The 22,762-nt window shown below is 41.7% G+C and overlaps 1 protein-coding gene across 13 annotated transcripts in view; it reads right to left on the bottom strand.

Annotated features, from left to right (window-relative positions):
• ESRRG (estrogen related receptor gamma) overlaps window positions 1–22,762 on the bottom strand; it is a 622,952-nt gene that overhangs the window by 135,932 nt on the left and 464,258 nt on the right. The window lies entirely within an intron of this gene.

Genomic DNA, 22,762 nt, shown 5'->3' with positions numbered 1-22,762 from the left:
TGGAGGAGAATTAATGTTCCTCTTGTGGGCTCCTGAACCGTCTCACCCCCGGGAAGTGACTTAGGCACTGAACAGAACAGAGATCATTAGGAACAGTTATGCAAAACTTATGAAGAGAAATACCCTTGCTTTACATGAAGGTTAGAATATGATGATCTCTTCTTAGGTGCCCTTGGAGTGGCGACTTAGGTATAATACCAAGTCATACCCACGCGCAAGCACGGGCTCAGAGTAAGGAGAAAAGAAAAAAGCCAGCTTACGGCTCCTATGGTTGTCTATTGTTGGCTTCGAACCTACATAAACAATGTTATCTTATATGTTCTAGTGAGTTAATCCCTCTGTCATTAAAAAATAATAATAAAAAATTAAAATATATATATATATATATATATTTTAGAGGCCACACATAACCCACAAACACAAAAACTCTGACACCACCATCAGAAGCAGAATTCCAGTGAGGGGCGGAAGTCACCAGAAATGTGGGGGAAGTAACTGGACTTTTAAGCACATACTGCTTTTCTCCAGGAAGTCAGAATTAGATGACAAACAAATAAGAGGAATGTTATGGAAAACTATTTGCTAAACGGTAGCCACTCTGGTGAATTTTGGTTTGTACATCATCAGGTTCCTCTGTGATCAGAGAGCCTCTGACACCATGAGTCACAATCACAGATGATCAGCTTGACGATCTCTCCCTTCCGACACAGTAAGATCACTGAATCAGAGTAAGACTTTGGAAGTCTTGTCTACCTGCACATCAAACTTCATTTTGGCGATTTTTTTTTTCCCTGTTAGTAAAACTAACACACACACACACACACTTAAATCTTATAGGAAAAGGCTTCTACTGCTGCCAAATTTCGGCTGGGAACAAATTTTTATGGCCAGCTAATAAACCTGCTGAAAATAGGGGTTTGATAATGGAAACCCTTCGGAGCCCTTAACTACAGTGTGCACGGCTATAATAAAAAGAATTAATGCAGTCAATTTGTACTACTGTTCTCGGAACAAAAAACCCTATTTCAACCACAGTCTTTTCAACAGCTGATTGGCAGCCCTGTCCATTTCCCCTCTGCAGTGTTGTCAGGAGTCTTCAACATGATAATGAGCCTGTCACCATATTCAAATAGCCCTGTGACAGCAAGTTTTGTGAGTGTGACGTCCACTGCAAAGGGTCTGTCAAAAAGCACCTTTCAGAAAATGAAAAGAGAATGCTTTCCTGATGATAAACCTAATTTCTCCATAGATAAAAGAGTGAGATTTTTCATCAGATTTTGTCAGTGTTGTGTTGCATTTATCTCTTCAAATGTTCCTGTTTTCTTTTTTAAAAATATACTTAAATTTAGATTTGTCAGTGACGGCGGGGGAAAAATGATGATGAAACACATTTTCTGTTCTAGGAAACTTGGGTCCATCGTGTTACTACAGAGAGGAAAGGGGAAAGGGGAGAGGGAAAACCTGATGCTTTTTCTATCACAGTAAACACTGGCGACAGGAGTGGGAGACTGACTTGTTACTGGCCATCTCGTAAACATCCAGTTCTGTACAATTCATTCTCTGGGGCCAACTGCCTCCCCCAAATGCCCACGGGAAGTTGCTGGGTTGGAACTGTGTCTCCACATGGGCACCTCCTCAGAGCTCCAGAGACTCCGTGACTGCTCACAGCGGAGAGAAAGCTCCTGCTTCAGGAGCTGAGGGTTCAACTCCCTTCGTAAATCGTGTTGGTTGGCTGCATACTGGGAAAAGGGCGTTTTCACGCATTGGCCCATTAAAATATTTTGTGTGTAACTAAAATGTTTAAAATTCCTGTTGTGAAGAAGGGAAAATTAGTTTTTCTTCAGTTATAAAGAGTTATTTTATCGAAAACCCACATTTTCTTGAGCACTGTTTAAATTTTTGCTCCCTATCAATCAATAGATAATCAATAGATAAAAGCTCAGTGTGTGGGGGGGCGCCTGGGTGGCTCAGTGGGTTAAGCCGCTGCCTTCGGCTCAGGTCATGATCTAGGGTCCTGGGATCGAGTCCCGCATCGGGCTCTCTGCTCAGCAGGGAGCCTGCTTCCCTCTCTCTCTCTCTCTGCCTGCCTCTCCATCTACTTGTGATTTCTCTCTGTCAAATAAATAAATAAAATCTTAAAAAAAAAAAAGCTCAGTGTGTTCAGCATAAATACAAAAACCTAATTTAGGTATTTTCTCAGAAGCAATGTATGTATATGTACATGTCTGTGTATACAAAATACATACAGATGCTGTGCATACATGGTATCAACCGATATAAACGCCTGTACTGTACATGAGTATTGTGTGTATAGAACACACATGCAATACTGCTATTGCATGAATACACACACACACATACACACACACAGTGGGAAGGATGTCAGTGTTATCCTTCGGGGATGTTAGCATCTCAGATTTTAATAAAATTCACACACACACCAGACCCACAGAAAACTGGGAAGCTCCGTGGCTTTGCAGTGGAGAAGGTGGTAAGAGGGAGGAGATGGAGAAGCAGGGGGACAGGAAGCCAGCAGAGAACTGCCATTCCTTCATCCCTGAGCTGCCCTGAATACCACCTTCAGCAAATAAACACAGGCAGGAGGTCCCAGAAGCTCCTAAGAAAGAAACCTATGTAGGAATGTAAATCCCCTGCCTACTTTTAACTCAGGCTCTGTGACAATAAAAAGAACCTTGCATGTTAGAAAGCACACATAGTCTGTCCAGCGTGCCACCATATGGCTTCATTCCTTACTATTCCTCTATTATACTGTATCCAAACATCTTTAAAAGGCATTAGGAAACATAGATGTAACTGTGTCTTGGTAGCCTGGTGTCGGTGGATGGCTCACGCCAGAGTCCCATTTTTAAAACAATATTTTCTTTAACCCTCTGATTGCATGACGATTTCTGTATCTCTATGGGATAAGAGCATCTGAGAAGTCCTCTCGCCGGTCAAAAGCAGGGGAATCTCTGGAATTCTCCTCCTACCTATTTCAAATAAACCCGTCTCCTTCCGGGTGAGGTCCGAAAATGCCAAAAGGGCCTGTCGATTAGAGAAAATGATAATTTCATGGTTTTGTAGGTACCACATGTATAAAGCTGACATGACAACAGAGTTTCCTTCATGAAAAATTAATACACTTTGGTATGGGGGAGGGAAACCTCAATGTCTGCCACAGAGATGATTCTCAATATACCGAGGAGGACGAAAGTTGAAAACACGCACGAGGCTTTTTGAATCAAAGTATGATTCCCCCTTACTAGTCAACAACTAGCGAGGCTGAAATTATTAAAGAGTTTCTAATCTTTTAATTCCAGAGAAAGAAAAGGAAGCAAAGGGGAAAAGCAGGGTGGGGTGCGGAGGAGAACGGGGCCTCCCCAATATGTGTCACTGCAACCCCTGAAAGAAGATAAAAGTAACTAATTAAGGATCAGCAATAAATGTGACTGATTTTGAGTTCGTCGGCTGGAGGGAACTATTATAAAGCCAATAAATAGAGCTGTAGACAGCTGGCTTTGTGCAGCACCCCGCTCCTTTGCCTAAATGTTTAAACCATTGATTTATTTGGGATTAAAAAAAATGAAATCTCGAACTAAGCCATTCCCAACATACAAAGCAAATTCCAGAATCTTGAAGACTTTCATTGTCTCTGAAAGTCATTGTCACCACCCTAATCCCCTCATTAAAGCTAAAGAAATGCGGGGATGGCATTAAAATGAATGCAAAGCATTCGCAGCAATCTCCTGCTCACACCGCCTCCAAATGAAGGCAGGCACATTGCATAATCCCGGCCGCAAGAGCTCCTGACAGGTGCATGATTTATGCTCCTAGTCAGAAGAATCGGAGGGCCTGCAGAGGAGACAGCATGAGCAAGGCGGTGGCGAGACAGATGCTCTCAGTGGGCTTGCAGGGGCTGGCAGGCTCCAGCTAGTTCAGGTGAACCTGGACACTTGAAGTGCTGAACTCCTATTGCCTGGATTCCAACACTCCGACGTGCCATTCGCAAGACGGTACGCAACGTACACCGGGAATAAACCGTCAACTCCAGGCAGGCACGCCTTGCGGGGTCCGTCCAGCCCTGTCCGCCCCGGTGCTCCCCGGGGCCGCGGAAGCGAAAGGAAACGCGTTTTTGTCCAACGAGTTGTATCATACAGATGTAAATATCGCGTAGGTCGGAGATCTGCTGTCTTGACAATATGTAGTCCAGGTATGGTAAGTGGCGAGTGACAAGATCTCCGAACAGCCCGATCAATATTAAAGATCGCACAGTGGGATTAGGAGAAACACACCTCAGCAGAAAACCGACATTCCTGTCAATTATATTAATTATTTTTCAGATACATGACATGCTTTCATGACATTTTATTCTGAAAAGGCATTTGAATATTTGAGAGGAAAATGAGTAAGGGATGGATAAAAGCGAGCATCCCAAAAGGGCTGAACAGCTTTGAAATCAATCTTTAAAAAATAGTTTTTCGGAATTTCTCTCAATAGCCCCAGACAATAACAATCTGGTAAAGATTATGGTATTGGTTTAAAGGGTAGATAAACCTAATTACAGCTATTGACGACGAATTACTGCTACTCCGATCTCTAGCACGAGATATTAGCCTGCATTTGAGCGGTCAGCAGTAAACCACCAATGGACAGAGAAATTCCCTCCACGGACCCACAGAAACCTGTACAGATCACCCTGTCCCCGCTCAGCCCAGTATCTCTGAGGCACAGAGCTTTGGGCATCAATGAAAGGGACAAGCATCCAAATGTACAAGCTTCAGGTTATCTTGGATGAATGTGACTTCACTTTCCACTCCCAGATACAGCAGGGTCAAAGGGAGAGCTGCCAATGAGAATTAAAGACACAGGCATCCCTTTAATTAGATAACAGTATTCAAAGTCGTGTAAATTCCCAAGAAGCCACTTTGCAAAGCCCGAGTTACAGTGCTGGGGGGGAGCACGGAAGGTGGGCAGTGGGCTTTTTTCAGCTATGCACCAGTAAAAGAGAAATTTTTTAAAGAACAAAATGGAATACATTGTAAGTAATTCAAAATGCCTCGAGACTTTACAGTTCTCCCTGGAGAAAAAACTCAAACAATTTCAAGTCTTCACAAACTGCATCCAAATCCTTTTTCTAACTTCATTAAGCTCCAGTGCTTAAAAATCGTTCATAGCAAGTACTTTAATTAGAGACGAGCCATTGCAGGGCGAGCTCGGCAGGCTCCGTGTCTACCCAGCAACCAGACTGGCCAGGGGGAGAGTCTCTTGCTCCACAGGGCAATGCAATGAAAAGCGCAAACTGGAGAACTGACACATTCCCTCCGTCCCCAAAGGGAAACTGGGGGCCTGGTGGAGGGGAGCAGTGCTCTGCAGTGTTCAGCAGAGACTGAAACATCATTCTGGCCTCACCGGTACTCTGCCAGTTTACTATTATATATACAGAGAAAGAGGAGAAAATGTGTTAAAAGCAAGCCTATTTGAAGAGCAGCACAGGGCAAAGTCATCTGCCCCATGTACCCTGAATTTTCCTTGTTTGTTTCACCTGCTGTCTCTCTCCTCCCTTATTTTTCCTCTTTGCCTTCTCTGTCTCTCTGGATCAAACTTTCCAACCCCCACCCTTTGGGACTGAAGCCACGGCCATGAGTCCCACAGGACAGGCACAACACCAGCAGAGGTGCACGCAGGTGCCACACGAAACTCCGAGATGCTGCATTTATTTCATGTTTGAAAGTCAATCCGGGTCTGGAAAGGGGGGTAGGGGAGAGGGGTAGGAGGGGAGAACCAAGGAGAACAATTCTCATGCTGGAGTAATGTATGCTTCCTCCTTCTCTGGCTGGAATAATGACTTGGAGGCAGAACTCGAGAAGACAAGTGAAGAATTCACAGGTTCTAAGTGGCTTGCCATTGTAAACTCAAAGTTGTTTAGAGATCTAAACACACAGAAACAAAACAAAACAAAAAAAAACCCTAAAACAGAAGAGTTTTTGTTGAAAGTTCTAGGTGGAGATAAAAGCCCTTTCTTCACCAATGACTCATACACTCTTTATCCTGAAAAGCCAGAACTGAATGAACCCAGGAGCATGTACAAAAGGAACCGAGAGGCCATAAATTTGACTTTGGAAGAAGTTAGCAATGATGTGGATGAGAAGTGATTCCATGAATTCAAGGTCATTTGTTTCTGGTCCGTGACAGACTTTCCTGCTGTCCCCCCACAATCCACAGAGGGGTCTCTCTGATTCTGGCAGGTTCTGCTGACCCTGCCTGTCACCTTCAGATCTCCTGCACACAGGCAAGGGTCTGGGGCTGGAGTCACACAGAGCATTATTGGGGACCTCTGACCCAGGAAGTCATGAAGAGCAGCAGTGGGAAGACAACCCAGGCCTGCTGTGAACATAGCACTTGGTCATTTTGGAGGGAAAAAAGTTCCGGGAAGATGACATTTGAGAACAAGCACAGCTGACCCAGTTTTGGTTTAACTAGACATTGTCCTAAGCACTTGGACAACAAAATAATAGGGAAGATGATGCTAATAATAAGAATAAATAATCGCTAACACTCACCAAGGACTTACATTTGTCAGATACTGTGCTAAGTATTTTAAATACGTTATCTTATTTAATTCTCACAGCAAACTCTGCAGGACAGTGATCACTCTTAACATCACTATATTGCAGATGGAGAAACTGAGGTCAGAGGCATTAAGAAACATGCTAGTAACTGACAACGGAACAGCCACTCCAGGTTGTCTATTAGCAAATCCCATACCTTCATAATGTGCTGTGTGGAATGAGGGATTAATAACACGATTCTATATGTACTAGTTTCATGTTGCAAATATATTAAACCCAGGCCTTCATAACACACTCCACGACTTACTGGAATTGGGATGTGGGATGAAACTAACAATTCCTAATTCTTCCCTCCACCCCCCTGAGCTCTCTGCTTTTTTAAAATAGCCAGCCATGAAGAAAAATGAAAGTTAAAAAAAAAAATAAAAAAAAACTAAGACATAGGTGCCTTAGCACTTCACGTTGGGAGACTTTTTATCAATGATCTCTCTCACTCTGATGGAAAGGAGACAGTAGGAATGGCCTTGCTACTCACCCCTGCTTCCCCGGCCCATTAGCTGTTTTCCAATGTGCAAATGACTCTGGTCTCCCAGGACTGTTTAAGAGTTCAGCTGACTACAGCACCGTCTCCTTCTGGCTTTCAGTTAAAATCAATGCATTAACGGAGGATGCTAGTTAGACTCTGTAACTGCAAGTTAAGAAAGGTGAGGCAGAAAAGGACTGCTAGCTTTATAAGCTAGAGGACTTTCAAAGAGTCCAGTTCCCGAGTGGCATTAAAATAGAAGTATAATTACTTGTAAAGGCTGGGGGATTTTGTTCTTTTCTACCTTTACAAAACTTCTGATAGATTTTCTTTGCTGCAGCACATAACCAAAGAGCTAAAAATGTGTGAGATCACCAGGAGTTGCTCTAACATTTCCTAGGTGCACAACATTTGAATTGAATTTCTGTTCCTTCTCCTTTGTCACCATTAGCGAACCTTTATTTTCCCACCCGATCCTCTCCGGATCCTAATTAATGACTTCTGGGGAGACCCACAGACATATACGGAATTGTTGAGAAATACGTTTCTTCACAGACCACAAATTTGGACCTGTTGACTGCAGAGCATGAAATTTTTTGCTACAAATGGAAAATGAAATCATCAGACAATGACCTGGACTGCCTCTCGGGGACAGATGCGAAGCCCTGGCAATCTCTTCCTCTAACCAATAGCCCGCGATGCTCTACGTGGAACGGGTGCTATGCCCAAGCAGGAGCCGCTCCAGCATTATTCAAAGCATTCCTAAGAACAGGTGTAAGATTTTCTACATAGAAACTTCAAGGAATAATACTGTGCTCTGGCACAGAACAGTATTTGCGGGAATCAGAAAATGTTCCCGTTATCACCCAGACCCCTTGTTTTAGAGCATCTACAATAAGGAATGATTCCAGAATTTTAGCAGCTCGAACCAAAACCATCCTCTGAATTAAAGGTCTCCCTGTTCACAAAAGGAAGTGAGAACAGAGACACAGAAGCTTCCCTGTGAGAGAAATAATATTTCACCTCTTGACGGTGGTAAGATTAATTAAGAGGAGAACCAAAGGACTTCATTAGGAATATCAGTAGAGGCTACGGGCTTCGGAACCTAAAAAACCCAGATTGAATCCTGGCTGTAGCATGTACTACTTGTCTGATCTTATGAAAGTTATTTATACAAGTTCTTTCGAACAGGTCTTAGTTTTCTCATATATATACACCAATTTATCAAATATCTATGGGAAAGTAGATGAAAAATGTCCATCCTTCCTTCTTTCCTTCCTTCCTTCCTTCCTTCCTTCCTTTTCTTCTTTCTATTCATGATACATGCAATATAAATCCAATACACCACAACTTCTGAAATACCATTTTGTCTTTGTCATATACATATAAAGGAAAATGTAGAAGTAATTTATATATGATGATAGCCCATAAATCGATTCTAAAAGCATTATTTGTGACAAAATTGTTTCTGCACTCAAGTTTTAATAATGTAACTGAAAGCCTAGTAAAGTAGGTTTAAAAAAAAGAAAAAAATATGCAGTTAACTTTACTGAGCACCTACTATGTGACCATTATAATGCTAGGTGTTATGGAGGACTGAAATATAAATAATACAGCCATGTTCTCATGGTTCCCTCTGAGACATGCTAAGTGACTAACAGAATACTAGAAATAAACACTAACAATATTTTCTGAGTGTTTGTTGCTTGCACCATGACAAGAGTATGACATCTATTACCTTGTGTAAACCTCAAAATAACCCTCTAATCCAGTTATGATTACAACCCCCATTTTACGGATCAAGTTTAAAAAGGGTAACGTTAAATAACTTACTTGAGATATCATTGCTAGTAAGTAGTAAAGTTTAATTTAACTAAAGTAAAAAAAAAATTCAGTTCTTTCATTTCATTAGACCCATTTCAAGGGCTCTGTCAACACACCCACAGACTCCATCTGATCTGAGAGACCAAGCTTCCTATCTTTACATCTACATTCCTCTGTGGAAAACACGATGTTAAAAATGCTAAGTTGTATGAAATAGAATATAAATGGTGGTGAACTTCAGAAAGGAGAGAAATCTATATGACTGCACGTAATCAGGCCCATGATGGATCATGAACCCCACGAAGGCAGAAACATGTCTGTCAAGTTCACTTTTAATCCTTAGTACGTATAAAGGAAACTATATGGAGTCATGTCTCAAAAAGCATTTCTTGAATGGGTGGGATAAAAGATGGATGAATAAACGTTTGGACATGGGCTGGACAACTGTGTATCATTTGGACCCATAAATAAGTAGAAAAGCAGTTTCTAGAGAAATAACCTGACCCCAGCTCTAGGTGTTACAAAGAACAGGGGCCACTTCTCACCTAGCAGATGGAAATATTTACAGATTCGACCATAAAACAAGAATCCACTTTCCTTCCAAATATTTCCAAATTATGCATGAATTGGTAATGCCCTAAGACTGGCTAAGGTTAGACTAATTGCCATTTAATTGGCTTCAAATATACTAATGATTATGATAATGTTGATACTAAAGAGATTTAACAGACCTGGAGATAAATGTCCAAGAGAGGGGAGAAGTAAATCCATGGGAGGTGGAGGTTGGGAGCGGATAATTATGGAGGTCATCAGCTTGGGAATCACCGAATAGCAACTCACTACAATTGTGAAGAAACTCTGCTTTCAGAGGAAATTTTGAAATTTAAAAAAAAAAAAAAAAAAATTCAAGGGCAGGGGAGGAAGAGGAAGTTGGGAGGCCCGAAACATTACATGTTAGGGAGAAGTTTAGTTGGGGAGAATTTAATGGACAGTCTAGGGAAAAGCAACTAAACAGTGTCTCAGGCGGTCTCAAAGGAAACACTTAAATAGCTAAGAAATAAGAGGTAGACCAGCAAAATGGACTTAGCTGCCTGTGGGGGTAACATGCTGGCTGGAGCTCTAAGACAGAACCAAAAATCAGTACAGATCTAAGTCAAAATACATGCTAAGTTAAACTAGGTAATGTAAATCATCTCATTTTATAAAAAATTTATTTATTTATTTGAGAGAGACCAAGAGAGAAAGAGAGCAAGGGGAGAGGGAGAAGCAAACCCCCCACTGAACAGGGAGCCTGACTTGGGGCTCGATCCCAGGATGGCGGGATCATGACCTGAGCCAAAGGCAGACACTTAATTGATGCCTGAGTCACCCAGGAGCCTCTAAATGATCTCATTTTTCATATATTCTGCTCTTTAAACTCTCCACATCCACAGTGTAGCTAAAAAGTCTAGGAAAGGGCACCTGGGTGGCTCAGTGGGTTAAGCCTCTGCCTTCAGCTCAGGTCATGATCTCAGGGTCCTGGGATCGAGTCCCGCATCGGGCTCTCTGCTCAGCAGGGAGCCTGCTTCCTCCTCTCTCTCTCTCTCTGCCTGCCTCTCTACTTAATCGTGATCTCTGTCTGTCAAATAAATAAATAAATAATCTTTAAAAAAAAAATGAAAAGTCTAGGAAAATAGTCTAGGTATCTTAAAATTATGATTATGCAGGCTATGGAGCACCTGGGTGGCTCAGTTGGTTAAGCATCAGCTCTTGATTTCAGATCAGGTCATGATCTCAGGGTGGTGAGACGGATCCCCACATCAGGCTCTGCACCGAGCATAGGATCTGCCTGAGAGTCTCTCTTGCCCTCTCTCTCTCCCCACCTCCCCTCATGTGCATGCATGCACGCATGCTCTCTTTCTAAAAAAAGAAGAGAAAATTATGATTATACAGCTTATGTAGAAAATACTTGATAGCTGAACATGTAAGTGTTGAGAAAAGTAGGAAACGATTATGATCCCAGATACACATAATCCTGAGAAAAACAGGTTAACCGAAAGGTAACTGCTACGATACCCTTCCTCTGGTGTTGCCCTAGGTCCCATCTTTTCATCACCGTCACCTATAAAGGGAGCAGCTGTTACAACTGGGATTTTAAAATAGTCAAAATCCCAATACTCCTGTCAAAGGTCTCCGTCACACTTCCTCCCTCCCAAATCAGTTCCATGTTAATCTCCTTCAACGGCATCATTCCTATTCACGTCCACTTCAAAAGCCAAAGCCAGGTAAAAATACATTTATGATGCACCTAATCAGCGGAAGCCCATCGCACCTGAGGATCAGTCATCGCGCCTGGGCCGTCCAGTCTACCCGGGTGAGGCGGAGAGGGAGCGACGGCTCCCTGATATTTGTTCTAGTAGCCATAAAGCGACACTGGCTCTCAAATAGCACAATCTGCCATTCACTCGGGTCTGGTTTGCCAGGAAACCCAAGGATGGACTCCCCACCAGTACCATCAGGCTCAGGGAATTTGGCTAGCGCCGGGCGCCTCAGACTTCTGCCAGCTAATTGGCTTTGGGGAAGCCGCTGACCTACTCTCCACTGAGTGGCTTTTGTGAACCTGGAACCCAGCCTGCCTCTCATCATTGATCAACCTTGGCCAAGCCAGCTGGCTTGTTCCTTTGCAGACAGCTTGCCTTAGGGAAGCTGGTTGGTGGCTCTACAGCCGACTAAGGGAGGGAGAGGCAAAACTACAGAACAATCTCTCAGGAAACGACCGGCACTCACTTTCATTTGAGGGAGACTTAGGAATGACCAAAATCATGTAGGATACCCGACAGGATACAGACAGAGTTGCACTCTGCTCGGCCTTAACGAGAAAGGGAGCTAAACAGTCGGCAATGGCACCCGAATGAAATGGGCATTATTCAAACATTTGTCAGAATGCCTTCACATTAAATTCAAGCACGATGCCGTGAACGTCCATGCCACGTTGAGAGATGTGCGCACTGGTGGAAAGAAACAAAAATATGTTGTCTGGAGGCCGGTGGGAGGAAATTCCACATCAGAGTCCTGTCCGGCAAGGGCCTCCCCTCCCCCTTCCCTTAACGCACACGGTACTGTCGCTACACCTTCCATGTGTGAGCAAATGTGGAAACAGGTTTACACCCCCTGGGGTGAAACCCACCAGGAACTTTTTATAATTCAAAAGGAATTTTTTTAAAAATTGGTGGCATCTTAGATAAATGCCGGCTTCCTATTTCAAGTTCACAAACGGAAATGAAAAATGGGGACAATCAAATAAATGATTAACTTTTAATAGTATTCCAATTAAAGCAGGAGGAACGGAGTTAAAAAGAACCTTTTCTTCCCATTTCAATCTCTCTGTCCTCTCTAACCCAAATGCAGCAAGGATAGATTTACTCCGTTCAAATGATCCTTGGTGCTGCGTCCACAAGAGAGAACCTACTTCATTTCTAATGTAATTGTTATATTTCGAAAATAAATAAAAATAGCTCCCGAGAACGAGACATGCACAGGGAGTATGTGCCACCCTAAGATCTGCATAAGGTATATACAGAATCATGGATACGTCTTTAAAACTTCTGTACTCCAAATTTCCCCATGAATCAGAGATAAGATCATAATACTCCAGTGGTCCACTATGGCCATATCCTCCAAACAACTGAGGCAGACTGTACTCAACGTCAGTAAATCAAATTCGCTCCTTTCTACAAAAGCAAAACTTACAAGGAATTTGGTTCTGAAGTTCAAAAAATTGGAGCCAGAAAGTAAACCGATGCCAAAATGTTCCTCTATGCTCTAACTTGGATTTATGTAAGATGTCATACACAGTTTGACAAAAACACAGACCCCTGAAATAGGGTTCCCAGGCACTGAACAGCATGAGTGTTGCCGATGTTTATTCCTACAGTTTATAACTGGCAAGTTATTCCAAAGCTTATGTTGGATCTTAAGAATCTCAGAATGGGAAGTGACCAGAAAAGATACCCTGGCCTTAAAGCCCACGTGGAATGTGACCCTACTCTCTACATCTCTCACAACGATGGGAAACTCACCACCTTCAAACACAGTTCATTCTATTTCTGGACATTCAATGAAGAACTCAAATCAATGAAATGAGTCTGACTTTTTTTTTTTTTTAAATGGTTGACTTAAACATTCTTTTAAGAGTTCAGTATCTTCTGAATAGCCATAGCCCCTGAGAATCCCAAGCTAACTGTACACTTGAATATCACTACGGTTCACAAAGACGAACTATTTTAAACAAATACAGAGCACAGGCAATAGAGCTAGAACGCCTGCCATAAAATCCAGTCTATTATGGTGCATTGTGAGAACTCTGGCAAGTAACATTATCACTCCAAGCTCTCATTCCTCTGTGAAATGGAAAAATACCCACCTTCGGGGGTCATTGCAAGGAAGAACAAAAAAAAAAAGAAAAAAAAATCTAACTAAAGCACATAGCACAAAGCTTAATGAATTTTAGGCTCCTAGGAATCTATTCCCCCTTACTCGCAAAACTTTCCCTGTTCATTTTGAGACAGACAGTTCAAGTTTCCTACCAACAAAGCATGTCCAAAAAAAAAAAAAAAAATCACAATCTGGTAATGCAGTATCTGTACATGAAATAACTTTTTATGGGACTTAACTATATTCCCAAATGGCTTCATGTCAGGACAAAGCTCAGAAAGAAGGTGCTCTTTGCTATTGCTTATATTATAACTTGGGAGTTTTGTTCAATACTCTGCATTAATGAGGGAGCTTCTTAGGATAATATTACAACAGAGAGTGCAAGAAATACCAGTGAGGTCAATGCAGTTCTATTAACTGTCATCTAACACAGAAATATTTTCCTTGAATACCATTAAAGCTTTCTCCTTTTCTTTGTTCTGCTTTTTGAAGGCAGTAGGAACCCAAATTTCCCTACCAATAATTTCTGTTTTCGACTTGGCAGCATAATGATATTAGACTTGAGGAAAAAAAAAAAAAAAATCACCTTGGCAATGTCTTCTTCAGAGGGTTTTTTACAAAAGATACTTTGTTAGGATAAATTGCGCCAAGCAGGTTCTTTAAGTAAGCAAAAACAAATCAGCTTGTTACCAAATGACCTGAGTAGCTTTCTATTTTTTAAAGAGAACCTACCTGGAAAATGTTATACCCTTTAAATGGTCATTTTGTTAAAACGGAAGCTATGAAACAGAAGGGTAATTAGACAAGTAAGTTGCTCTTTGCTCTCCTGCTGATAGGGTAAACCCAGAAGACTCTCAAGAGTTCCCACTGCCATAGATAAATCAAGATACAAGCTGTGGTTGTAGGAAAACAATTCCGGGATAATTTTTCATTAGATCCTGGGGGCTCAAGACCACTGACTGAAGAGAAGTAATGGCGACTCAATGAAGAAATGCAGGATCCGTGTTCTGTCTCATACACCTGCACGGATGTGCATGCACACACGCACACACACGGACACGTACGTCTTCTCAAAGCTAAAAAGCCTGGACTGTGATGAGATCGCTCAGAAGAAACAGGGCCCTGGACAAAGAATTTTCTAAGGTGGGAGAGAAGAGGCCAGTGCCACCTCCCTACTGCTACCATTTCCTCCACCCAAAGATTTCCTAAATGTTAGGCCAGCCCTGTTAGTTCATGAGTCAGAGTAAAATATGAGGCTTTTCTGCTCGAAAGCGACTGGCAATGACTTGGCAAGCCCAGACTGAAGCAGGGCATAGATGAGGGAACCTTCTTAAGATACTGGAGATCCACCCACCCAGGAATGGAATAAAAAAGAATTCTAGGGACACCTGGGTGGCTCAGTCAGTTAAGCATCTGCCTTTGGCTCTGGTCATGATCTAAGTGTCCTGGGATGGAGTCCCATATCCAGAGCAGGGACCCTGCTTCTCCCTCTGCCTGCCGCCCTCCCCCGACCTCACTTCTTGTGCATTCTCTCTCTCTCTCTTTCTCTCTCTAGCAAATAAATAAATAGAATATATATATTTTTAAAAAGATAATTCTAGATCCTCAGACTTTTTGAGGTTAACTTCTTTCCCTGGGGACCTGGTATCCAGAGACCGACACTATCTCAGTCCGACAAAACAAATGGACCTAAACGTACTGTTCCACGCTGGGCCTCACACTGTGCCCTTCGGACCTCCAAAACTTCTGGCACATAACGCCTCCTCCAGTTCACATTCGGCCCGATACCGTGGCTGCTCAGCGTATCCGTAAGCACCTTTTCCTGACCCATCTCCCCCACTGTCTGTATCTTCGGTGGCCTCATCCGACCCCAAGTGAGAAATCTTGGTTTCCTGAGATCAGAATCCTACGGAAAAGGCCCCTCTTGATGAATGTTACTTATAACTTAGGCCCAAACCCCCTTTTAAACCTACAAGCTCTGCTGCTTCCTGCGAGCACCAGGACACTTTCCCATTTCTTCTCCCCCCACATGAATGTCTCAGGCACTATCAGCCTACAGTGCTGAGACTGGGGCCAATCCACCTGAGGCCGGCAAACGAGAAGCCCCTTGTTCAGCCATGATTGCAGCGAAGCTTGATAGAGACCCAGAGCCTGAAAGGTGACCTACCTGACTTCTAATCCCTTTCCCACTCTGGCCACAGTGGGTCACTGTGTAAATCACTGAAACCCTCTGAGCCTTGGATTCCTCATCCGATTAACGAGACTCTCACACCCGGGGTCCCCTGCTTTTATCTACCGAGTGAGGCTTTCAAGGTGTTAACGGAACCTTAATATGCTGTGCCCTTTCCACACCGAATGGTGACTTATCCCAAATGCCAATTCCCATACTTGGCTTTGCCTTTATCCTAAAGAGGAAGACCCACAATCCTAACACAGCGTTTAAACTGCCTACCCGGAATCTTCATGCTAGTTGTTTTGGGACTTTAAAAAGTAGGGGTGGGGCGCCTGGGTGGCTCAGTGGCTTAAGCCTCTGCATTTGGCTCAGGTCATGATCTCAGAGTCCTGGGATTGAGTCCCACATCGGGCTCTCTGCTCGGCCTGCCTCTCTGCCTACTTGTGATCTCTCTCTCTCTCTGTCTAAAATCTTAAAAAAAAAAAATGTAGGGGGAAATATGAAATACCTCCCTAATAGAAACTTACTCTAAAAATGTCAAATCAAATATGAAAAGCAAACATGCTTATCAATAAAACATACAACTATGTCACTGGTTTTGTTCATTTTAATGACTCCCTTCTCCCCCAGAGGAAATATTTAGAAGGCATCTAAATGATATAAAGTTGCTCTTCTCCTCTCCTATTTATGTCAATATTTTTATTTTAAAACTCTATCAACAAAACTTCCAATAAATCTGACCGGTAGCAATACAGCAATCCGTGGTGAGATTTCAGATGCTCACAGAGATGAAACTCTGCCGACTGCACTTCAACACATTGGCAAGGGTTGGTAGGGACTGTGAGGTAATACAGAGAAAATGGTTTTCAAACACAGGCAAATGTGCAAGACCTCATTTCCTAAGTATTTAAATATCTATTGACGGCTCCACTGTTCCTATAACTCTCACTGCTATAAACTGTGGCAAAAATATCATATTTTCTCCTTTTCCAGAAAGACAAAAAGCAACCAAAGAATTAACCGGTTAAGACAAAATTTATAAAAGAGCACAACGTATAGCTAAATCAAGTCTACAAATCACGGTTCCTATGGTTTGACTTGCCTCACGGACATCGTCAACAGCATCATCATAATTTCAAGTATCTTCATGTCTATATCGGTATAATGTTTCTACAGACCTTCTACCATTTTCTAAATAAAACTTCCATCAGAATAGAAGGGATGAGAAAGAACATGGTCTAAATGTTGCCCTGCCCGTGGGGAAATGAAGACAGAAATCAATGGATTTCCTCCAAATCACAAACTAGGGAACAGGAAAAGTCGAAATCAAAAGCTAGAGCATGGTATTTTGCCAGACACAGGGGAGCAGCTCAGTTAATACGTATGGAGGGGTACTAAAACTCATGTGATACTCTAGTTTTTTCCCATGATGCTCTGCTATCAAAATGTCCTTGGTAAAATTTAATGTGCCTATGAGACTAGTCAAGTTCTTACACTTCTCCATGCGCATTTTAAAATGTGTGTAGTTTGCCTGTTTTCTCTGAATGACAAAGGAACGAGGCTTCCTCTCTACTGCTCAACCAGTAATCAAAAGCACTCCTCACCTACGTTGTTGTTGTTAAAAACTGCTGCTTGAAGTCCCCTTTTCCTTTTTTATACTGTTGTCTTTCTTTATTTGACCTAAGGGTAGATATTAAAAACTCAGTGGGTTAGGCCTCTGACTCCTGATCTCAGCTCAGGTTTTGATCTGATGGTCATGAGTTCAAGCCCCGCATTGGGATCCACGCCAGGCATGGCAACTACTTAAAAACAAAACAAACAGAACCCAAAAAACTAAATTTCCTCATGAAATTGTGGAACAAATTTTCATCTATTGATGTGTTTCTATAAAAAATTTGGAAAGGACCCCCAAGGTCCTTGATATTGCCAAAAAATAACAAAATGTATATGAATTTATATTAGAACAGCAGGTGAATATCATATACCCAGATTCTAGCTCCGAGCGTCACCTGCTAACCATGTGCCAGACCCTGTGCCTCTATTACCTCTCTTGGTTTTTCAGAAACCTCACAAGGTTAAGTTCTATCTTCAGTCCTATGCTCACAAATAAACAGGCTCAAGTAAATAGGGTCTTAAAGGTTATGGAAATTGTGCAGGTCCCGGAAGTGAGAGAGTCAGGGCTAGACTCTCGGACCCCCTGACCCCACAGCTTGACCCTTACTGTCTCTAGCAACAACAAGTAATGTCCATTCAGTCCTCATTCTACAGCACATGTGTGCTGGACACGTCCAGTGCAGTTTTTTACTAATCATTCACATTTCATTTGCAAATGCTACTGTTGCTACCATCACTTTACAGATGATGAAAGGGAAGATTAGAAAGGTTTAAGTAACCTTTAAAAAAAAAATGGGCATAGTGGGGCACCTGGGTGGCTCAGTCAGTTAAGCACCTGCCTTTGGCTCAGATCATGATCCCAGGATCCTGGCAGTGAGCAGCCCCGCGTCAGGCTCTAGGGTCTGCGGGGAGCCTGCTTCTCCTTCTCCCTCTGCCTACCACTCCCCCTGCTTGTACTCTCTCTCTCTCTGTCAAATAAATAAATAAAATCTCTCTCTTAAAAAACAGGCAAAGTGAAAAGCATCTCTTTGACATGAAATAGCTGTACTGACCCTCCACGCTTCCTTGATTCTGCTATACTTTGGCAGACGGGCTGGCCTGGCCGGGGAAGGGAACGCTGCGCATACCTGTGGGTACCTTGCTCTCGTCTACAAGAGTCAAAGAAAAATTCTTGAGTCGCCAAGATGAAACCCATCATACCAGTAAACAGCAAAAAGCCCTTCAATCCTTCGATCAGTGAATTCTATACCTAAATAAAATAATTATTGCTTTCATAAAATGTCTCTCTCTGCCACTGACAGAGTGTGAACCAAACCAGTATGTCCGGCAATAGCCTTTAAATAACCAAGGAGAGAGATCAAAATAAAAATAAATCTCGACCAGATTTATAGGTGCACCTTGATTAGTTCTTGGTTTTTTCCTTCCAATAAGCAATACCTGAAAAAAATGAAAAGGGAATGTTGAGACCAGATATCTTGTAATAGATGGGGTTTCGCTGACATACAGTATGGCATACTGCCGAAAATCTAATGCTCGCCCATCGTTCGTGAGGCTTACCAGCCAAGTAGAGCCCAGAAAAAGAAAAGGGGATTTTTTTTAGGATGTGGCATGGTGCAAACACTTGAATTTGAATGAACTATCATTCTTTTTTTTTAACTATGCTTCTTGAAGTTTTTGTTTGTTTGTTTTTGTTTTTAAATGTTGCACACTCTGCCATTTTCTCCACACAACCAATCATTCATTGCTAATGGTAACGAATTTTTGACTCAAAAATTCTAGAGACATGGGGCGCCTGGGTGGCTCAGTGGGTTAAAGCCTCTGCCTTCGGCTCAGGTCATGATCCCAGGGTCCTGGGATCGAGCCCCGCATCGGGCTCCCTGCTCAGTGGGGAGCCTGCTTCCTCCTCTCTCTCTCTGCCTGCCTTTCTGCATGCTTGTGATCTTGGTCTGTCAAATAAATAAATAAATAAAATCTTAAAAAAAAAAAAAAATCTCTCCACAAACATGTAAAAAAGAAAAAAAATTCTAGGACACCTGGGTGGCTCAGTTGGTTAAGCATCTGCCTTCTGCCCAGGTCATGATCCCAGGGTCCTAGGACCGAGCCCCGCATCGGGCTCCAGAAGGCTGCTTCTCCCTCTGCCTGCAGCTCTCCCTCCTTGCGCTCTTTCTCTCTGACAAATAAATAAATAAAGTCTTTTGAGAAAAACATTCTAATGTTAAAATCCGATGTAGTTCATTCAGACATAATTCCGGCACTGGCTAACGAGAAGGCATAGCCTGTAAGAATTTAACGATGCACAACGTGATGCAACCGGACTCATCTGCCCACTAAGCCATCACTTCCCTTTGGCACCGTACATCATTAGTAGAAACATCAGTCAATAAAACCAGGGATTATCGTTTTTAAAAGAGTAAAGTCTCCTTTTTCTATAAACCACCTTTTTCATAAAAACTTCTTTATTTCCCTCAGGCAGCCCTTGATCGAAGATGTATTTGGCTAGTTGAATAAAAATACCTGTTAAAGGAAAGAAGGTTCCCATCAAAGCTGTTGAAATCTGATTTCATTTCAGATTCTATAACTAATGTTGTTTTTTGTTTAAATAGATTTTGTCTGTCAATTTCCAGGCCTGCTGTGCCATCAGCCTGTAAGGACCGCTGTGGTCAACACGGGGGTTGTAGCAGCAAATTTTATTATGGACTGGTAATTGAATTGAACAGGTTTACATTTGAATAGATTTACTACATCATGATCCCTGACATACTGCACGGGACCGAAATCCCTCTCCATCCATAAAGATACATTTAAGACAGTATCATTCTCTCCAGGCTGAGGAGGCCAGTCTTGAGCCAAGGAGATGGCCAAACATAATTGTGTATTTATATGCAGGGTGCAGTGCAATATTTCACTACATTTTTAAGTACAAAAGAAAAGGAACATTCCGTATTTACTCATAGCCATCCTTTTGCAGGGAGGGGCTTAGAGAACTGGCATTTTCCCAACAAAGTGGGCATAAGGAAGTAAAGGAAAATAAATTATTATTGGAGTATATCAGCAACAGCAGCAATTCCCTTGAAAACAGACCCTCTAAAGGCTTGATAACAGCAACTGAAGAGGTGTGAATTACAGATAAGCAGCGGCCCATTTCTTTCACCAATATTGTTTAATTAAACACAGTTCACACCTCCTGGGTCATCCTATCCACCTTCCAGAGTGCTCCTGCTTAAAAACCACAATGAGGGAAATTATTTAAGGGACACTTTATTTCTGTTTTCACTTCATCCATAAACCTGGGAGTGCAAAGAGGTGAAAACACCGTAGTAGTAAAATTAGACGAGTCAAAAACTTCTATCAACCTGTAAATGGAAACACATCTCCATGTACTTTAGTTTTTGAAAATAAAATCCACATCAATCCAAAGTGCTAATTGATATATTATTTTTATAACACTTTAAAAAATGGATTTGTTCTTTGAACATTATTCCTCAACTCCCAACTTCTAATTAACCGTTTCTGAATGAGCTTAAAGTTCAGTGTGAGTCTCTACATCTGAACTAAGTGGCAATATAAGGACCGGAAATGGACCATCAGTTACTTCTCACGTTACTGCGAACGAGGTTTTGTTTGTTATCTGCACTAGGATTTAAGGCAATTACCAAGAGAAAGTTTCAACCTCAAAAGGAGTAAGCTGTCACCATCATCCTAACTCAAAGGAAAATTCCTCGTCTTGTGGGTTGGGTCATTATGGTTGGGGTTTTATACATATTTCTTCCTTTATCAAAACTCTCCCACTGGCTTTTCCATGTCAGTTTTCTCAAGCAAGAACAACCATATTTGACTTTCTCACTGCCCCACCGCTAGAGCCTAGACTCGTGCCGGGCACACAGGAGAAACTTAATAAATATTTAGCAAGTGGATTATAAATGTAAAATATATCAACTATGAAAAATCCTCATGGTGCCAAAGGCTGTACAGAGGAAAGAGTATTGTATTCATATGCCCCCTCCTCACTGCACCCATTGTGTCACACTGTCCCCAATCCTCGTTTACCCCACTTCCACTTCTCCACGTACACTCCATCACGAAGCACACATTTCCCTCGTACCATTCTTTTTCCTTTTTCTCTCTACAGATATTTTAATATGAATGATTAAAATAGACATGGTTATACATTTTTAATACAAACACATATTTATATAAAAATAAACTCATATATACATTGAATCATATGACTAGTGAACTTGCACTTTATTTTTTTATTATTATTTTTTTACTTGACAATATATCTTGTGTGATGTTTTTATAAGGTTTTAATTATAAAGTCATACACTCTTTGTTTATAGCTCCCCCCACCCAACCCCACTCCAGGGGAAGAGGAGAGTCAAAGATAAGAAGAGTTTGAGAGCGTCTTCTTTGTTCCTTGTCAAATGATGGGTTAGTTCTTAGCGGTCTAATAAAGGGTGGAGAAATGGGGCGTGAATTCCACATCCCCAAATATAAGTGATCCACTCACCTTTCTTGCATTAAGAACAAACCAGGAAAAATTATGAGATCTAGGAATGCCAATTCTTGGTTTGCTGAAGCTTTGGTTTGTTCTTAGGGAATAAACACTTGGATCTACTTGCATTTAGAAGTTAAAAAACAAGGGCTCTCCAGTAAGACCAAATATATAAACTAATAGGGCCAACCCCATGAACAAAGTGTATGTCATGACTCAACAGAAGCAATACATTTAAATATAATTTGCCTAATTTTCTTTCAAACTTTTGTCACTTCATAAAATTATCATATTTATATTAAACTCTGGCAAATTTTCTGAAGAGAAAGAGATAGTAAAATCTAAAACCATAAAAAAGAAACACACATCTACAAAAACAAACATATAGACAGGGATGCATTTAAAAACAAAAACAAAAAACCTACCCAGGCTTTCCAAAGAAAAGAATAACTTCTTCCTAGCTTCAAGCTAAAATGTTAGTTTTGTTGGACATGCTGACATATACAAATATTTCAGGACCTTGGATATGGGTGGAAGAAGTCAGTGAATTCTAAAATCTGACCCTCTGCTCAGTTCTTGGCTCTACCACTTGTGAGCTGTGTGAGCTCAAGCCATAACTGAATCCTTGGTCACTGTTATTATTCTGTGCTTGTTGGTGTTTCCCATGAGTGAAAGCAACAATTTTAGTATCATAATTACAAGCTTTTTAGAAAAGAACCTAAGTTCAAAGGATAAGATTGGAAAAAAAATATTCATTTTTTTAAAAAGTGGTGACAATAAGAAATGACGGGTCTGTTAATTAGCTCGACTGTGGCAATGATCTTACAATACATAGGTATATCAAAACTTCAAGTCATACACCTTAAATATACACAGTTCTTATTTGTCAATTGCATCTTAGCAACGGTGGAGGAGAAAATCTCCCTGCAAACTTAGAAATGAGAAGAAACACAAAAAGACAAGGACTAGCCTCTTGGTGTCCTTCGTCCTTTGCCTTCTGCAACTCGTAAAGATGAAAAGAGTCAGAATTACCAAGCATACCTGGTGGGTTTAGCTGCACATCAGATGTTTCCTCCCTTGTCCCTTCCTGTTGATATCATGCAGTTAGCCAGGACATGTTGGAAAACTCAGGCATAAAGATGTATTCTGCC

The sequence above is a fragment of the Neovison vison genome, chromosome 10 (genome assembly GCF_020171115.1).
Source record: "Neovison vison isolate M4711 chromosome 10, ASM_NN_V1, whole genome shotgun sequence".
NCBI lineage: Eukaryota > Metazoa > Chordata > Mammalia > Carnivora > Mustelidae > Neogale > Neogale vison.
The sequence above is the reverse complement of the archived record's forward strand: the minus strand, read 5'-3'. Positions and strand labels throughout refer to the sequence as shown.